Raw genomic sequence first — 6,694 nt, 5'->3', positions numbered from 1 at the left:
CCCAGCGCTCGGCGATCTACATCTCACGCGGAAGCGGGATAATCACAGAGGCAGGAACACCACAGGTAGGTGCAGTCTGGGTTCGGGTGCGGGGCGTGCGGTTCTACAGCTGTTACTGTTCGCCGAACGCCTCGGTCTCGGACTTCGTACTGTTTTTGCACGAATTGGAGGCGAGCGTCAGCAGGAGCACAGGACGAGTGGTCGTTGCCGGAGACTTCAATGCAAAGTCTACAGAGTGGGAATCACCTATCACCGATGAGCGCGGTCGCCTACTAGCTGACACAATGGCCAGACTAAACCTGCATGTCCTGAACACCGGAAGTGCAAATACCTTCGTCAGAGGAAGCACTGGCTCCATAGTCGACGTCGCTTTCGCGGACGAGGACACCATTGGCCGCATTACCAACTGGGAGGTGCTCAGCGACACAACACTAAGCGACCACCAATACATCTCATACGAGCTAAGAGACACAAGAACGACCGATTCGACCCCGCATAAGACCGAGCCGACAAGGTGGGCCGTCAGCAAGCTAGACACTAAAACGTGCGAAGAGACGCTCAAGTTCGAGTGTGGCCGTATTCAAGATACCACAACTGGAACAGAACTTTGCAAAGAGACAACGGCAGCGATCACTCGGGCTTGCGAGGCCTCGATGCCGAAGAAGGGTGGAGTGGGACGGAAACCACAATATTGGTGGAACGACGAAATTGCAGAGCTGCGAAGAACCTGCACAAGAAAACGAAGAGAGCACTGCCGGACTGAACGAAGACACAGATCAGGCCACGAAGACGACCAAACGGCCATCGAAACCGCAAGCGAAGCCCACAAAGAAGCAAGAAGAGCAGTCACCTACGCAATCAGGAGGAGTAAAAAGTTGATGTGGGAACAACTCATAGCGACGGTGGACCTGGACCCATGGGGCCAAGCGTATCGTATGGTCCGTGGTAAGCTGTCCGGCCACCGCCAAATTCCCTTCTTAAACAGAGATGGAAATTTGGAAACGATAGTTTCACACCTTTTCCCTACACACAAAGAGACGACACCACAAGCGTGGATCATAGAGCCCGAAGACATCCCAGAGTTTACACTGGGTGAACTATACTCGGCAACAAAACGGCTGTCCACTGACAAATCACCTGGACCTGACGGAATACCGAATGAAATTCTCCGCATATCGGCTAAAGTCTGCCCGAAAACATTGCTGCGGACATTCAACAGCTGCCTCAAGAGCGGAGAATTCCCAAAAATATGGAAAAGGCAGAAACTCGTGCTCATACCCAAGGGCAACAAACCACCGGAGGAGCCGTCGTCATACCGGCCACTGTGCATGTTGGACGGATTGGGCAAACTCCTCGAGCGCCTCATATTACAGAGAGTAGCGAAGACGACGGAGACGGAAGGCGGGTTATGTTCGCAGCAATACGGGTTCAGACCCGGTCGGTCCACGGTAGACGCAATAGCCGAGGTCATAAAGACAATAAAAGACGCTCATAGTGGAACATTAAAAACGAGCAGTCACTGCATAATGGTGACACTGGACGTTAAAAATGCTTTCAATTCTGCCAGATGGGATAAAATAATGTCGGCTCTATCGGAGCTCGGTGGAATACCAGACTACCTTGTAAGAATAATAGGAAGTTACCTGTCGGAGAGGGTTCTGATCACAAGACTGGCAGAACGCAAGATCTCCTCTGGTGTTCCACAGGGCTCTGTCATGGGACCAACATTATGGAACATAATGTACGACTCACTTCTTAAATTAAGACTTCCAGGAGGAGCGAAGCTGGTGGGTTTTGCAGACGACGTAGCTATCATTGTTGTGGCTAGGAAAATAACGGACCTCGAGACCGCCACAAACGACACTCTCGACCTGGTGAACGACTGGATGACGGAAGCCGGACTACAGCTTGCACCACAAAAAACCGAGGCGGTTTTGTTCACCAGAAAAAGAAAAATCGAACCCCCGAAAATCACCATTTCGGGATACGACGTGAGACTAAAAAGGTATTTGACTTATCTTGGAATAATTCTAGATGACAAATTAACCTTTAAGAAACAAGCTGAGCATGCCGCGGAGAAAGCGGCAAGAGCTGTCAACAACATCGGACGACTAATGCCCAACATCGGAGGGCCCAAACCATGCCGAAGAAAACTACTCAACAGCGTAGTGCACTCGGTGATCCTATACGGTGCACCAATATGGGCGCCCAGCATGGCAGTGGAGAGAACCAGGAAATACCTCGCAAGAGTACAACGCAGGGGCGTACTGAGAATCGTATCGGCATATACAACAGTATCCGAGTGCGCAGTACTGGTTATTGCTGGAGTACCACCCATCGACCTACTGGCACATGAAAGAAAGAAGGTATACGAGGGAAGAAAGGAGGGAACGAAAAAAGTAAGAGCGACGGCACGGGCGGAGCTCATGACGGAATGGCAGGTCCGCTGGGACGGCGCAGACAAAGGTAGATGGACACATCGACTGATCCCATCAATCGCAGCCTGGACAAGGAGGAAAAGCGCAAAACCGGACTACCACACAACCCAGCTACTAACCAGCCATGGGTGTTTCGGAGCATTCCTCAACCGCATCGGAAAGGAAACGACAGCAGGATGTCACCACTGTGCATCAATCAGAGATGACGCAGAACATACACTCCTCGTATGCCCTGCATGGGAATCTGAAAGAGCGACACTCGAAGAAAGCACCCCGGTCAACACTGAAGACATAGCACAGAACATCACTAAAGACGTAGCCTCTTGGGAAGCATTCGCAGAGTTCGCAAGGAGCGTCATGAAGCAGAAGGAGGAGGCCGAACGGCTAAGGAAAGCGGAAAGACTTATAGAAGGAAATGAATAGATGTCAACCCATAGATATAGATATACTATTACCAGCCTATGATTAATACTGCAAATGAATGTTTTTCAGGAAACAGAAACCAAGCGGGTCAACTAGATGAACTGGAAAGGAGGGATCCGCACAAAAAGGAGAAGCCAACAAGGACGAAATCAGCCCCTGCGGAAGCAATCCACCAACGAGTGGGGTCCCCAAAGGGGTGAGGTGAGTCGGGGGAGTTTTTTAGTCAGTAAAAATCTGACACTTCCCTCTAGTGCGGACTAGAGGGAGTCTTATTGAAGATTTTCTCCTCCCACGCATAGGAAAAAAAAAAAAAAAAAAAAAAAAAAAAAAAAAAGGTATTGTAAAGTAAGCACGTTTTGTGGATATTTTATTAATGTCCAATTCTTTGATTTCGGTGATGGTTAGGTTCAGATGGGTGAGGTTTGGTAGGATAAGAACTTTTTGTGGATATTTTGGCAATGTCGAATTCTCTGACTTCGGTGATGGTTAGGTTAGGTTGAATAAGGTATAGTGAGGTAAGCACGTTTTGTGGATATTTTGGCAATGTCCATTTCTTCGATTTCGGTGATGGTTAGGATCAGATGGGTGAGGTTTGGTGGGGTATGAACTTTTTGTGGATATTTTGGCAATGTTGGATTCTCTGACTTCAGTGATGGTTAGGTTAGGTTGGGTTAGGTATTGTGAGGTAAGCACGTTTTGTGGATATTTTGGCAATGTCCAATTCTTTGATTTCGGTGATGGTTAGGTTCAGATGGGTGAGGTTTGGTAGGATAAGAACTTTTTGTGGATATTTTGGCAATGTCGAATTCTCTGACTTCGGTGATGGTAAGGTTAGGTAGGGTTAGGTATTGTGAGGAAAGCACGTTTTGTGGATATTTTCGCAATGTCCAATTCATTGATTTCGGTGATGGTTAGGTTCAGATGGGTGAGGTTTGGTAGGATAAGAACTTTTTGTGGATATTTTGGCAATGTCGAATTCTTTGACTTCGGTGATGGTTAGGTTAGGTTGGGTTAGGTTTTGTGAGGTAAGCACGTTTTGTGGATATTTTATCATTGTCCAATTCTTTGATTTCGGTGATGGTTAGGTTCAGATAAGTGAGGTTTGGTAGGATAAGAACTTTTTGTGGATATTTTGGCAATGTCGAATTCTCTGACTTCGGTGATGGTTAGGTTAGGTTAGGTTAAGTATTGTGGGGTAAGCACGTTTTGTGTATATTTTTGCAATGTCCAATTCTTTGATTTCGGTGATGGTTAGGTTCAGATGGGTGAGGTTTGGTAGGATAAGAACTTTTTGTGGATATTTTGGCAATGTCGAATTCTCTGACTTCGGTGATGGTTAGGTTAGGTTGGGTTAGGTATTGTAAGGTAAGCACGTTTTGTGGATATTTTTGCAATGTCCAATTCTTTGATTTCGGTGATGGTTAGGTTCAGATGGGTGAGGTTTGGTAGGATAAGAACTTTTTGTGGATATTTTGGCAATGTCGAATTCTCTGACTTCGGTGATGGTTAGGTTAGGTAAGGTAAGGTTAGGTTAGGTTAGTGAGGTAAGCACGTTTTGTGGATATTTTGGCAATGTCCATTTCTTCGATTTCGGTGATGGTTAGGTTCAGATGGGTGAGGTTTGGTGGGGTATGAACTTTTTGTGGATATTTTGGCAATGTTGGATTCTCTGACTTCAGTGATGGTTAGGTTAGGTTGGGTTAGGTATTGTGAGGTAAGCATGTTTTGTGGATATTTTGGCAATGTCCAATTCTTTGATTTCGGTGATGGTTAGGTTCAGATGGGTGAGGTTTGGTAGGATAAGAACTTTTTGTGGATATTTTGGCAAAGTCGAATTCTCTGACTTCGGTGATGGTTAGGTTAGGTTAGGTTAGGTATTGTGAGGTAAGCACGTTTTGTGGATATTTTTGCAATGTCCAATTCTTTGATTTCGGTGATGGTTAGGTTCAATTGGGTGAGGTTTGGTAGGATAAGAACTTTTTGTGGATATTTTGGCAATGTCGAATTCTCTATTTTCGGTGATAGTTAGGTTAGGTTGGATAAGGTTTAGTGAGGTAAGCACGTTTTGTGGATATTTTGGCAATGTCCTTTACTTCGATTTCGGTGATGGTTAGGTTCAGATGGGTGAGGTTTGGTGGGGTATGAACTTTTTGTAGATATTTTGGCAATGTTGAATTCTCTGACTTCGGTGATGGTTAGGTTAGGTAAGGTTAGGTATTGTGAGGTAAGCACGTTTTGTGGATATTTTGGCAATGTCCAATTCTTTGATTTCGGTGATGGTTAGGTTCAGATGGGTGAGGTTTGGTAGGATAAGAACTTTTTGTGGATATTTTGGCAATGTCGAATTCTCTGACTTCGGTGATGGTAAGGTTAGGTTGGGTTAGGTATTGTGAGGTAAGCACGTTTTGTTGTTATTTTGGCGATGTCCAATTCTTTGATTTCGGTGATGGTTAGGTTCAGATGGGAGAGGTTTGGTAGGATAAGAACTTTTTGTGGATATTTTGGCAATGTCGAATTCTCTGACTTCGGTGATGGTAAGGTTAGGTTGGGTTAGGTATTAAGGGGTAAGCATGTTTTGTAGATATTTTCGCAATGTCTAATTCTTTAATTTCGTTGATGGTTAGGTTCAGATGGGTGAGGTTTGGTAGGATAAGAACTTTTTGTGGATATTTTGGCAATGTCGAATTCTCTGACTTCGGTGATGGTTAGGTTAGGTTAGGTTAGGTATTGTGAGGTAAGCACGTTTTGTGTATATCTTTGCAATGTCCAATTCTTTGATTTCGGTGATGGTTAGGTTCAGATGGGTGAGGTTTGGTAGGATAAGAACTTTTTGTGGATATTTTGGCAATGTCGAATTCTCTGACTTCGGTGATGGTAAGGTTAGGTAGGGTTAGGTATTGTGAGGAAAGCACGTTTTGTGGATATTTTCGCAATGTCCAATTCATTGATTTCGGTGATGGTTAGGTTCAGATGGGTGAGGTTTGGTAGGATAAGAACTTTTTGTGGATATTTTGGCAATGTCGAATTCTCTGACTTCGGTGATGGTTAGGTTAGGTTGGGTTAGGTATTAAGGGGTAAGCATGTTTTGTAGATATTTTCGCAATGTCTAATTCTTTAATTTCGTTGATGGTTAGGCTCAGATGGGTGAGGTTTGGTAGGATAAGAACTTTTTGTGGATATTTTGGCAATGTCGAATTCTCTGACTTCGGTGATGGTTAGGTTAGGTTAGGTTAGGTATTGTGAGGTAAGCACGTTTTGTGGATATTTTGGCAATGTCGAATTCTTTGATTTCGGTGATGGTTAGGTTCAGATGGGTGAGGTTTGGTAGGATAAGAACTTTTTGTGGATATTTTGGCAATGTCGAATTCTCTGACTTCGGTGATGGTTAGGTTAGGTTAGGTTAGGTATTGTGAGGTAAGCACGTTTTGTGGATATTTTGGCAATGTCGAATTCTTTGATTTCGGTGATGGTTAGGTTCAGATGGGTGAGGTTTGGTAGGATAAGAACTTTTTGTGGATATTTTGGCAATGTCGAATTCTCTGACTTCGGTGATGGTTAGGTTAGGTTTGGTTAAGTATTGTGAGGTAAGCACGTTTTGTGTATATTTTTGCAATGTCCAATTCTTTGATTTCGGTGATGGTTAGGTTCAGATGGGTGAGGTTTGGTAGGATAAGAACTTTTTGTGGATATTTTGGCAATGTCGAATTCTCTGACTTCGGTGATGGTAAGGTTAGGTTGGGTTAGGTATTGTGAGGTAAGCACGTTTTGTTGTTATTTTGGCGATGTCCAATTCTTTGATTTCGGTGATGGTTAGGTTCAGATGGGAGAGGTTT

Source organism: Arctopsyche grandis, unplaced genomic scaffold, assembly GCF_051622035.1.
Source record: "Arctopsyche grandis isolate Sample6627 unplaced genomic scaffold, ASM5162203v2 HiC_scaffold_23, whole genome shotgun sequence".
NCBI classification, from domain to species: Eukaryota; Metazoa; Arthropoda; class Insecta; order Trichoptera; family Hydropsychidae; genus Arctopsyche; species Arctopsyche grandis.
The sequence above is the reverse complement of the archived record's forward strand: the minus strand, read 5'-3'. Positions refer to the sequence as shown.